Below are 12710 nucleotides of genomic sequence, written 5' to 3'. Positions count from 1 at the left end.
GAAAGAGGCACGAGGGATGCACAAAGAAGCAAGAGAGGTGCACAAAGAAGCAACAGAGGTGCAGAAAGAGGGAAGATGGGTGGAGAAAGAGACAAGAGAAGTGCAGAATGAAACAAAAGAAGAGCAAAAAGAAGGAACAGAGGTGCAGAAAGAGGCTGGAGGGGTGCAGAAAGAGGCAAGAGAGTTGCAGAAAGAGGCATGAGGGATGCACAAAGAAACAAGTGAGGTGCAGAAAGAGGCAACAGAGGTGCAGAAAGAGGCAAAAGAGGTGCAGAAAGAAGCAACAGACATGCAGAAAGGGGCAACAGAGGCACAGAAAGAAGCAAGAGTAGCCTACACACCATTAGTACCAATTTAACACCCACATTTAGCAATAAGTAACAGGTGGACAGTCTAGGTTTACAAAGGACCTTCCACCACGCTGTAACACTTGTCGCTGCATTTTTAGTAGCGTTTTAAGCCGTTTGAGCTAGAAACAATGCTTTTTCTGTTCAAATCTGCAGATTAGGCAGCACATGATGGATTATGTGGCTAATGCGAAAAATGTATAATTGTGCGAAAGTTGGTGCAGCCAAACAGTCGCATAATTCCAGTGGCCCAGCTTATACCTCTGACTAGGTCCAAAAGTGCTCCTCCGTGATTCCTTCTTTTTTTCTCAGTGAGTTCATAGTTTAGCTTCTATGGAAATGTGGAATACTAAACCTGAGGTATCACTCCACAACACAGACTACCATACCACATAATTGCTCTCCATAACACATAATCCCACTCTACATAATTCATAAGCACCAAATACCACATACTCTCTATCCACATAATTTCACTGCTCAACATACCACATAATTCCGCTACACACAACGTACATCCACTCCACTCCAAAAAACATTAGTAAAAAACGTTTACATTTCCAACGGCAATAGCTCTAACTCTTGCCAAGGAGAGACCTATTAAATTACAAATACTTCTTTCACTGGTAGTCATGTTTGCAGAGTGGCGGAGAAAGGAGGCTGGGCCTCCAACCAGCACTCAGGAATTCCGCTGTGTAGGACTTACCGGAGGTACCAGGAGGGCTTCTTGGCCCCCAAAGTCCCTAAGTAGTAAAGTGGACTTCATCCCCAGTACTGTGCCAGAAGGCACATTTACAGAGTGGTGGAGAAAGGGGAGGTGTGGCCTCCGAAGACCTCTTAGCAATCCAACTGTGTTGGACTTAGTGGCGGTAAAAGGAGGGGTAGGTGGCCCCCACGGACAGCCTTGGGGGCCAACTACCCCTCCTATTACCTGCACTGCAGTAAGTCCCACACAGCAGCACTGCTAAGTTCTCATAGCAGGCCACGCCCCCTTTTCCCACCACTCTGCAAACGCGCTCCCTGGCGCGCTCTTGGATGGGGATTAAAGTCCCCTTTGCTGCTGGGGGTCCTTAGGGGCCAACTAGCCTACCTGTTACCTCCAGTAAGCCCCATACAGTGGGATTGCTGAGAGGTGGTAGTAGGCCACACCCCCTTTCTCCACAACTCTGCAAATGCACCTCCTGGTGCGTTCTGGGTTGGGGATTAAGTCCCCTTGAATCTTGAGGGTCCCTGCGGGCCAACTAGCCCACCAGGAATCTCCAGTAAGCCCCACACAGCTGAATTGCTGAGAGTGGTCAGAGGCCACGCCCCCTGTATGCACCACTCTGCAAATGCGCATCCTGGCGCACTGCTGCTGAGGGGATGAAGTCTACTTTAGTCCTGAGAACCCCCGCCCTGTATTTAAAATTGCCCCGGGGAGGTGGTGGTCCCCGGGGCAGTGTGGGGAGGGGCAGGAGCCCCCCCACACTTATGTAGATTAATTTAAGCCCCGAGGAGATGGCAGACCCCGGGGAAGTGTGGGGTGGCAGGATTTCCCCATGCATTTTTTAACAAAAAGCCCCGGGGAGGTGGTGGTCCCAGAGGCTGCAGGGGGGCCACGTGCCCCCCGTTTATGATAAACAAAGCCCCAGTGAGGTGGTGGTCCCCGGGGCAGTGGGGGCCCCTACATCATAATTAAGAATTTCCCCTAGGACCTGGCCCACCCGGGGGCTTGAAACGGTCTCCTGCGCTTCGTTTTTTAAAAATAATTTTGGCCTGATTCACGCACCCAGCGCAAATTCGGCTGAAATTATTTTTTATAAATGCTTTTTTTGGCCCTGGGGTCCTTGTGGGACCACCTGAGCAGGCCTAGGGGGTCAGGGTGTATCTACCCTGCCCCTTTTTCTACAGTTTTCTTGTGAGTCGGTTACCGAGTCACAAGTAACCCTGGGCGTAGTTCGCGAAGTGCTACTTCGCAAAGCTACGCAAAATGCAGTTCGCACTACGCGAGCTACGTGTAGCACTTTGCGAACTGCGTAGTACCTTGTTCGCACTGTGCCAGAAGTCGTTTTCAATGATTGCACAGTGCGGACAAGCAACCGGCACTGTGCAATCATAGAAAATGGCATCTTGTACAGTGCGAGCTGTAGTTTTCTGCTGCTCGAGTAGATTTTTACTCGAGCAGCAGCTTTCTCAAAGCGAACTGGTAGTTTCTCATCGCGAGCATACGCGACCACTCGCAATGAGAAACCTGACCTCCTCGCGTTGGGAATCTCGCCGGGAGGTTTATTTTCCATGCTCGCGATCGCCAACTTGATGTTGCTGATCGCGAACAAGGAAAAAGTCTCGCCGGGATGTCATTCTGCTTGCTCGCAGTCGCCAACTTGACGTTGAGGACCGCGAGCAAGCAAAAAATGACTGCAGCACTACGCAACACTACGCTACGCGTGTTCGCACTGTGCTACGTGCAATTCGCGTAGTGCGAAGTAGCACGAACTTCGCAAACTACGCGAGCGTAGCGTAGTGCTTTGCCCAGGCTTAGTCACAAGATGGCTGCCAACACATTCTGATTTGGAGTGTTGTCAGCCAATCAGAATTAAGCTTGTGCTCAGGAGGATTTGCGAATACTACTCGGTGCTCAGATATCGATATTTTTATTTTTTTAATTTCTCTTTAACTACTGAACGGATTTACACCATTTAAAAAAAGAGTGTTTTCTGAACCAAGAGCTACCTTTTTGCCAATTTGGTGTAATTCCATTCAGCAGTTCGGGCTGCAGCCTGTTCCAAAATTCCTATGGAAATTAACATGAGGAAAACACGTTTTGGGACATCCCTTTTTTCTCGGCCCCCGCTTGACGAATCACCCCGAAACTTTCAAGACAGGAGCTGCCCTGAGCTGGTCATTATTTTTGAGAATTTCGCGAAGATTCGTCAATATATATATGTGTGTGTGTGTGTGTAAATTTGATTATTTCATGTAAAATCTACAAAATTAACATTTTAATTTAGAAAACACATTATATTTTCAATTCAGTTTAACATACATATATATATGTATTTTTTTTTTAATACAAATAACATTAATATTTGTATTATCCCACAAATCACTCACAGCCGTGAAGTTAATTTTTAAAATAACATAAGTTCATATTTACCTTTAACATTTAAGTGAAGGCTGAGTTCATTTTACATTATTTTCATCAGGCTGCAGATAGCAGGGCCTGATAATCGGCAATGAACAGTCAGAATCATGCCGCAGCCTGGGGCTGGGCCACAGAGGTGAACAACTGAAGCACTGTGGTATGTTACTCTGAAACAAAAGTCCTGGTCAACTCAATATTGGATCTGTAAACAAAATGATGCTTCTGAATGCTTTGAAATGGGATAAATTAGAAATGGAAAGTTGCCTTTATAAATAAGTTACCAATTCATTTCAAGTTTCTCCCAATTCTAAGTGTTGCATTTACAAACTGCAGGCCCCTTGCTCCCAGTGGCCAGTAGACAATTTTCAAGAAGGATGACAGGAAAAATGCAGACGTTTGGTAAAAAGAGATACATTTAAAGTGCAGAAATCTTTTCCATGTTATGAACTTTTTGACAGAATATTTTCTGCACCTTCAATTTCTCACATTTAACAAAGTAAAATTGTATGTTTGTGTTATTCATGTAATGGTGCCACATATAGCTAAAGGTATATCCTGTGCTGCAAGAACATATGACACAGGCTCTCAATCACCTGTACAAATATGTCCTATTCATACAAACACATGTTCATACATCCCCCAAAGACAGCGCTCTTACTAAGCGCTTAGCCCTTTCATAGTGCCCTTACTCAAAGTATGTTGTTCAAGCCGTAGTATATGGCTCTATGGGCATTAGCCTCACAGTAAATAAAGCTGGGCATGGAGGTGACTGGTAACAATGCACAAGTTGTTTAGCCTTCAGTAGTTCTCTATGATTTTCACTGATCAGAAGTTGGTCTTACTACAGAAAATGTTGTAGCCCCCTAACCTAGATGATGTCAGTGACCTGGATTGGTGCGATAATGACAAGGTAAGGTATAAGGGTACTCCACAGGTACCTACAATACTGTTTCATTAATATGAAAAATAACTCTTAAAAATGCAGTTGGAACTTTATGCTAATGCTTGGGAGTGATCCCTCAACATTCTGTTACATCAATACAAAACAAACAAAAAGTCACAAAATGATTTTTTCTTTCTTTTTCTGTATACGTACAGGTCAACGTCAATCAGAAGAAAGCAATCTGGAAGGCCATCGCCAAGGAGGTGCAGACCCTGGGGTTCTACAAAAGGTGCAGCATCCATTGCTGGAACAGATTTGAGGACCTAAGATGTTGGACCAAAAAAGTAATCTGAAGTCCAGCTCAGGCAGTCCTCCCAATATGGGAAGCATGTGTGCTGCACCCTGACCACCCTAATGGCCCACATACTTGCAGTGGCCTATCCCCAGCTTCATGGACAGTTGAGAACCCAACATCAGCATCAAGGGAGTAACCCTTGCACCGCCAGAATGTCACTTTTTGTGACGTTCCATGGCGCAGGGGCCTGCTCCATATTTACAAGGATGCACTAAGCCACTTTTTTGGGCTTAATGCTGTCTTGTAAGTATTGTTCCCTTTCTGCATTACACATTTGTGCAATGGGTGTTGCTGGGGGCATTCCCAACAACATCCATGGGTTTTTGACACTGCCCCAGATTTATGAGAAATTATAAGTCTGAGGCAGTGCCAAAATCTTACGCCTCCCCTGGGGAGGCATAAGGGAGGCACAACGAGGAGAAATCTCTTTATTTCTCCTTGCTTTTCTTTTTTCTAGTGTGCTGCACTCTGCAGCACACATAGAAAGAAGAAAAAGTCTCTTGTGATTGTTTTTGTGCAGGAAGGATTCCATTCTTGCACAAAAATAATCATCCCTGCAAAGCAGGCACCCTTGACCATGGTGCACAGGTGCCTGCATTGGCACACGACAGCCCATTTTGAGCGGGCGCAGGGGAAAGGACAGGATGACGTGGTATCTGATAGATATAGTGCATTCCAGACTTTTTCTTTTGCTGCAGGGCAGCGCTGCAGGAAGTTCTGCAATGCTGCCCTTTGGCAAAACCTCATCAATGAGGCTCTAAGTTCAAATAACATCCTTATAAAAAACGTTTTTCAACTTTTCATGTCACAAAAACATTGTCTTTACATCCAATGGTATATATGCAGCAGACAAGGAGAGTGATCCTTCCTCCATGAAATTCAAATGAAAAGTGACCAGGAGATGGAAAAAGCTCTGGGAGGAGCCTGCTGGACAGGTAGAGGAAGTTGGAGTCCCTAGGACACTTCCTTCTTGCTGAAATAAAAAGTACAAAAGAAATGCTTCTCACACTAAAAAAGAACCAGGAGTAGAATATTAACTCAAAAACATCTTTTCAAGTAGATTTAGCTGCTTCTCGAGTAGAGAATCTGATCAAGATGTAGCCACAGCTGATCACACTTGCCAGGGTCATGAAAATGATGCCGGAAGACTCAGTGGCGACCAGGAGCTACATTAGTGGCCAGCAAGTCTTGTGTTTGTTTACTAGCAAATCTTGTCACGCTCGCCAGCTTGCACCAAAGCAGGTCTTGCATACGCCAACAGAAAAATAATCCACCACATGCCAGATGGCAGAATTTTGCTGGAACTCCGCATTACATTTGTAGTGCGGAGTCCTTGAATTCCACCAACTCCTCATGGGCCATCAATATGACCAGGCTACATTATCAATTCCTGATATGTCGAAAGAACTCAAAGACATGTTGCTTTTATTTATTTGTTTTAAATCATTTGAGATGTCATGAGTGATGTCACTGACCATATCATGAATTATGTTATTTGTGAGGTCATAAGTAGTGCATTGTGTGGGCATATGTCACGGTCAGCTCCGGTATCTATAACTGCTGAATTTCTGTTATTTTGTGTATATAAAATCTGAGCCTATCTATAACATCCCAGTAGCCTTTGGTTTTTCCCATTGAATTTCAAGGGTTTTTTAATTCTAGTACCTAACTATAACGTCCCTGTTAATGTTCCTTTTTTCAATGAATTTCTATGGCTTTTTAATGGTTTTTCTAACTATAACGTCCCTTTAACCTTTTTTAGTGCATTTAGAACTTTTTTTTGTTTTATTTCCTAACTGTAACCTTTGAGAGTGTGTGTGTGAGTAGCTATATAGCTTAGTGAGTCAGTGTGTGAGTGGCTGTATGGGTCTGTGGGTTGGTGTGTGAGTGGCTTTGTGAGTGTGTAAGTGGCTGTATGAACGTGTGAGTGGGTGTGCAAGTGGTTTTGTGGATCTGTGAGTGAGTGTGTGAGTAGCTGTATGGGGTGGTGACTGGGTGTGTGGGCGGTGTATGAGTCTTTGAGTGGGTGTGTGTGTGCCTGTATGGGTGTATGAGTGGATGTGTGAGTAATTTTGAGGATGTATGAGTGGGTGTGTGAGTGGATTTATGAGTTGGTATATGTAAGTAGATTTATGGGTCTGTGAGTGGGTGCATGAATAGCTGTGTGAGGGTTTGTGTGGGTTTGTGAGTGGCTGTATGGGTCTTTTGAGTGGGTGTGTGATGGGCTGTATTGGTGTGTGAGTGTCTGTATGGATCTATAAGTGGGTGTTTGAGTGGCTGTATAGGTATGTGAGTGGCAGTGTGAGTAGTTTTGTGGGTGTGAGTGGCTGTATGGGTCAGTGAGTGGGCGTTGAATGGCTGTATGAGTCTGTGAGTAGGTGTGTGAGTGGTTTTGTGGGTGTGTGAATGACTGAATGGGGGTGTGAGTGACTGTGTGGCTCTGTGAATGGATTTGAGAGTGGCTGAATGGGTGTGTGAGTAGGTGTGAGTGTCTATGTGGGTGTGTCAGTATCTGTGTGTGTGACTGGGCCAGAACAGAACCTCGCCTGCTGCTTTATCCATCAAGAGTCAACAGTTTTGCACAAAATGTCTACCCAATTGGATTACTTTCTACTAGTTAATTAGTAAGTGCTACCTCATTGGGTAAATGTCTAGTGCAGATTCTACATTACAGCTCCGTAAAGGGCCACGAGGAAATGTCTCCAGTGACCTTATGTGTTTGGCAATGTAATTGTGCCTCTACATCTTCTTTCAGAAATCTGTGATAACATGAATTCTCCTATAGAGAATACAGCGAAACTACAAAGAGGTAAATCTCCACCAAAAAAGGTCCTTCCTCTTAACTATATGAAGTAAGCGCTTCTTTGTTTGGTGGAGATGTCCTCATATTCTTCAACATCAGGGATGTGTCATTGAAATCTGTGAGAAGAAGCGCTGTGGGGCCTTCTGGAATGCTGTCCATCATACCGCAAAAGGCGGGAAGACCTTTGCATACCGCTAAGGTGGACAGGGCCAAATGGAGCTGCCTCCAGGTGATTTTGCATTGCACACTCGTTGTAATTAAACCCAGTACCATGGACCAGGAGAGGCCAAGAAAGAATCCACTTGTCAGAGTGACTTCAGATTGCGCCCCAATACATCAACGATGCATTCACCTCAACGAAGGTTTAAAGATCCTAAATGGAGAGGGGGGACGGGTTGACCCCTCATATGATATATATATATATATATATATATATATATCACTGAAAAAACCATAGGTTTCACACACGTTATAGTTAGGAATTAGCATTTAAAAAACCTTGCAAATTCACTGAAAAAACCATAGGTTTCACACATGTTATAGTTAGCTGGACATTTCACTCGTAAAAAACCAATGAAATTCCCCCGTTATAGTTAGTGCAGGCAACTATAACTCACGCAACCGCAATCCTCTGCTGATGCTAATACTGTATTTAGACACTTATTTGCCCATGTCTTCTTCCATTAAATTTTAGCTATACATATATTACAAATATTTTTTTTTCATAAAGACACATATGTCATCAGCAGAGGATTGCGGTTGCGTGAGTTATAGTTGCCTGCACTAACTATAACGGGGGAATTTCATTGGTTTTTTACGAGTGAAATGTCCAGCTAACTATAACATGTGTGAAACCTATGGTTTTTTCAGTGAATTTGCAAGGTTTTTTAAATGCTAATTCCTAACTATAACGTGTGTGAAACCTATGGTTTTTTCAGTGAATTTGTACGGTTTTTTAAATGCTAAGTTACTTTACGCCATTCGTGGCGTGCGCGCCCACTTAACGCAGTTCGTTCCGTGCGCGCACGGTGCGCTTCGCGCACCGTGCGCGCACAGTGGTCACGCGGTGCGCTTCGCGCACCGCGCGCCCACTTTACGCAGTTAGTGCCGTGGATGGGCCATGTACGCACGATGCGCTTCGCGCACCGTGCGCACATGGAGGACATATTATGCGCTTCGCTGTGAAAGGTAAGCTTTTACATTTTCTACAATAATCATATATGCCATGCACAATTGGTGCCCTACGGGGCACCATTTGCACACGGGGTGGCGCCCACTTAACGCAGTTCGTTCCGTTCGCGCACGGTGCGCTTCACGCACCGTTCGCGCACAGTGAGCACGCGGTGCGCTTCACGCACCGCGCGCCCACTTTACGCAGTTAGTGCCGTGGATGGGCCATGTACGCACAATGCGCTTCGCGCACCGTGCACACATGCAGGACATATTATGCGCTTCGCTGTGAAATGTAAGCTTTTACATTTTCTACATATATGATGTGCCATGCAAAAATGGTGCCATGCAGGCACCATTTGCACACGGGGTGGAGAGAGTGGGGATAATTTTTTTATTTTTTTTACCGTACGCGTACGGTAAGCGTAATCGGCAAATTTTCGTAAAAAAAAAAAAAGAGAATTTTTGCCCTTGGGGGAACTGTGGGGACCCATTAATCAAGTTTGGGGGTTAAGGAGCTGTCTAACCAGTCCCTTTACATGTTTTTTGCCTTTGTTTTTCCTCTCCGCTTAAGAGTGCGAGAGAGAAAATGGCGGCCGCCGCTTCCTGGTTTCGAACGATTCGAATGTTTACTAAGATCTAACAGCCAATCAGAATCGCGCTCGCGCACGTCACCGTACGCGTACGGTAAGCTTACCGTAAGCGCACCGTAAGCTGGCTCAGATATATATATTGATTTAAAGGCTATTTTCTCAGAATCTACTGAACAGATTTACACCAAACCTACAAAAGGCACTTCCTTGACCTGTAGACTACCTCTCTGCCAAATTTCAAGGAAGTCTGTTCAGCCGTTCGGGCTGTAGCTGTGTCTAAAGGTCCTATGGAAAAATGCATGGGAAAAACGTGTTTTGGGACCCCCCTTTTATCTCAGCCCCCACTTGACGAATCCCCCCGAGACTTTCAGGGTAGGAGCGGAGCATAGCGCCCCATTAGTTTTGAAAATTTCGCGAGGATTCGTCGACCGGCACCAAAGTTATTCAAAATAGAATGTTGCGGTTTTCCTATGGAAACAGGGTCCTAACTATAACTACCTACTGGCGACCGCCAGTAGGTAATATATATATATATATATATATATATATATATACATATATATATATATAAACCAACAAACAGTCCTCAGCGGGGGGCACACAATCCAGCTGGTGCACATGGCGAAAACAGAACTGGCTTTTGCAATAATATTCCCATGAATTTGAAAAAATAAGTGGCACTCTCCTTGAATGTTTCAGTTCTTTATTCATACCATCTCTCTCCTCTTTCCCTACGCGTTTCGACCATCGTGGTCTTGATCACGGCAGTAAACATAGTCCTATGTTTCTTTTCACTATTTATACTTGATCTCCACGCTGCCCATTAGGAGGCATTGTGGGACTCGTAGTTTTCAAATAAAATTCAATTATACAGTCATTGAAAATCATACAAGTGATGGATTTTGGTGATCCCATTCATAACTCCAGTAGTTATTGAGACAATATTATGGCTCTTGATGACAGTTGACTATGAATTGTCGCATTTTTGTACATTTTATCTGTTCGCATCCTTCTCAAGCTTCCTATTGTCACGTGGGTGTCCACATTCAGTATGTTAACACCTGTCATGTTATATTCACGTTATTCAGACAGACAGCTCTTCCATGTTTTCTGCTGTGTTGCAGAATGCTTAGAAAACATTATTCTATGTTTAATTGCGGAAAGTCTCGACTTAGTGTCCTATTTGATTATATTGGGCTAAGTACCCACTTGTCATCATACCCTCTTTGTACTTCAATGTACTACTCTCAGGCATATCATGGCTATCCACACCCCACCATCACCCAAAACCTTTTTTCATTACTACTGTTACTCAAGTCATTCGAATCCATGATACAATACTGATCTTTCCGATTTCAGGCCTCAAATATATTCACAGAATTATTACATCTATATGGGTGCCCCATTTGAGCAGTTCATCGTAACCAAGCGTGCCTCCTGATCACAAAGTTATTATTCAGTCTCTCATAGATGGATGTACATCGCTTCATCCCTATTAAGACCCTGTGGGGTCTTGATTTTGAACCTGATTATTAGTTTCGATTCAAGACGTCTCAGCTTCAATGTTCTATTCCCACCTCTCTCATGTAGTGGTATACTAACCAGACCTATGTCCATCCAGGTTTTGCCATTATGTGTACCCAAATGTTTGGCAATCGCATATGTTGGATCATGATTTTGTATTGCCCTGATGTGCTCCAATATTCGCTTTTTAAGTGACCATATGGTACTCCCTATGTACCTCTTACCACAGAAACATTCAATCAAGTATACCACATACAGCGAGTCACACGTGATTGACTCGTTGATATTGAACACTTTCCCTCGTGGGTCCTTGATTGACTTCAGATTTCTTCCAATCTTACAAGCCTTACAGCTAGCACACTTCCCCAAGCCTCTTTGTCCTCTTTGCAACCATGTTCCTGGTTTCTTCTGCTCAAAGTGACTATTGACAAGTGTATCTTAAAAGGAGGGTGCCTTTCTGTAAGATATTAACGGGCGCTCTCCTATCTTAGTCCCGATGTCCACATCTTTCTCCAGGACATTCCAATACTTGTTTAGGATCTTTTGTATCTTAAAGCTCTCCTTGCTGTACGTAAGTATGAGTCATGGCATGCCATTCTGTGATTGTGTTCCCAACTTGTTGTTCCTTCTGTTTCTGTCTATTAGTGTCTGTTCCCTAGTTAGTCCTCTTGCTTTTTCTTCACCCCGCTGGATGCCATTCTATTTGTATCCTCTGTTCAGGAAGCGTTGTTTCGTTTATGCAAATTTGGCTTCCATTTCCTTGGGTTCAGAACAGTTTCTCTTCATTCTTATATATTCCCCATGCGGTATACTTTTCTTGAGAGATTGGGGATGGAAGCTTGAGCCATGAAGCACACTATTCATAGCAGTACTCTTTCTATACACAGTTGTATGAATTTTGTATGTTTTAATGTACATTTTTGTGTCCAAAAAATCTATTTCCTTCGAGTTGATTTTGTGCGTGAATTTTAGACCCACTTCATTGTTGTTGAGAATCGCTAGGTATTGTAGGAACTCTGCTTCTGTTCCTCTCCATAGAAGGAACAAATCATCTAAAAAGCAAAGCCAGAGTGCGACTCTAGCTGTGTGTTGGTCGTTCTCTTCTCTCCAAGCTATGTTCGTCTCCCACCACCCCATCATGAGGTTTGCATAACTTGGAGAGAAGGAAACGCCCTTAGCAGTTCCGCAGCATTGCGAATACAGTTTTTTATTAAACAAGAAGATGTTGTTGTTCAGGCAAAGCATCATCATTTCTAATAACATTGTGGTATGCAGTAGTTCTCCTATTGGCCTTTGTTTGCGGAATTAGGTGACGGCTTTCATTCCAATATCATGACTGATTGAGGTGTACAGGGAGACTACATCAATTGTCACGAGTAGGTAGTCTTGCTGCCAGTTGGTTTCCATCAATATTTGCAGGAAATCCCCTGTATCCTTGATGTAGGAATTCAACGTTGGCACGATTGGCGCAATGAAATGGTCCACATATGATGCCACATTTTCATATAGTGCTCCACAGCTAGATATTATGGGACGGCCTGAAGGCTTGTTTAGGGTCTTGTGCACCTTTGGGAGGAAGTATATGGTTGGTATCAATGGGCTGTCATCAGTGAGAAGCTTCCCTTCTTCCTCACTGAGTAGTCCCATTTCACACCAGTGTTTTATTTTGTTACTCAGTTCGATTGTCAGGTCATTGATGGTATTCTTTTTTAATACTTGATAATGTTCTGTTTTATTCAATTGGCGCATCGCCTCTTCAATGTAATTTTGTTTGTCCAGAATGACGATGTTTCAGCCCTTGTCTGCTGGCTTTATCTCAATCATGATGTTGTCCTTCAATGATTGTAAGGCTTTGCGTTCCATTGTAGACAGGTTTTCCTTTTTGTTGACGTGTTTGATGTTATCCACCAT

At 43.8% G+C, this 12710-nt stretch overlaps 1 long non-coding RNA gene across 1 annotated transcript in view; it reads left to right on the top strand.

Moving 5' to 3' along the window:
- LOC146811078 (uncharacterized) overlaps positions 1-6314 on the top strand; it is a 51066-nt gene extending 44752 nt beyond the window's left edge. Inside the window, exon 3 of the long non-coding RNA XR_014965775.1 lies at positions 4570-6314. This is a non-coding gene — a long non-coding RNA (uncharacterized LOC146811078). The remainder of the gene's footprint in view (positions 1-4569) is intronic.
- The last annotated feature ends 6396 nt before the right edge of the window (positions 6315-12710 follow it).

This window comes from Triturus cristatus, chromosome 7, assembly GCF_964204655.1.
Source record: "Triturus cristatus chromosome 7, aTriCri1.1, whole genome shotgun sequence".
Taxonomy (NCBI): domain Eukaryota; kingdom Metazoa; phylum Chordata; class Amphibia; order Caudata; family Salamandridae; genus Triturus; species Triturus cristatus.
This window is presented reverse-complemented; position numbering and strand designations above follow the sequence as displayed.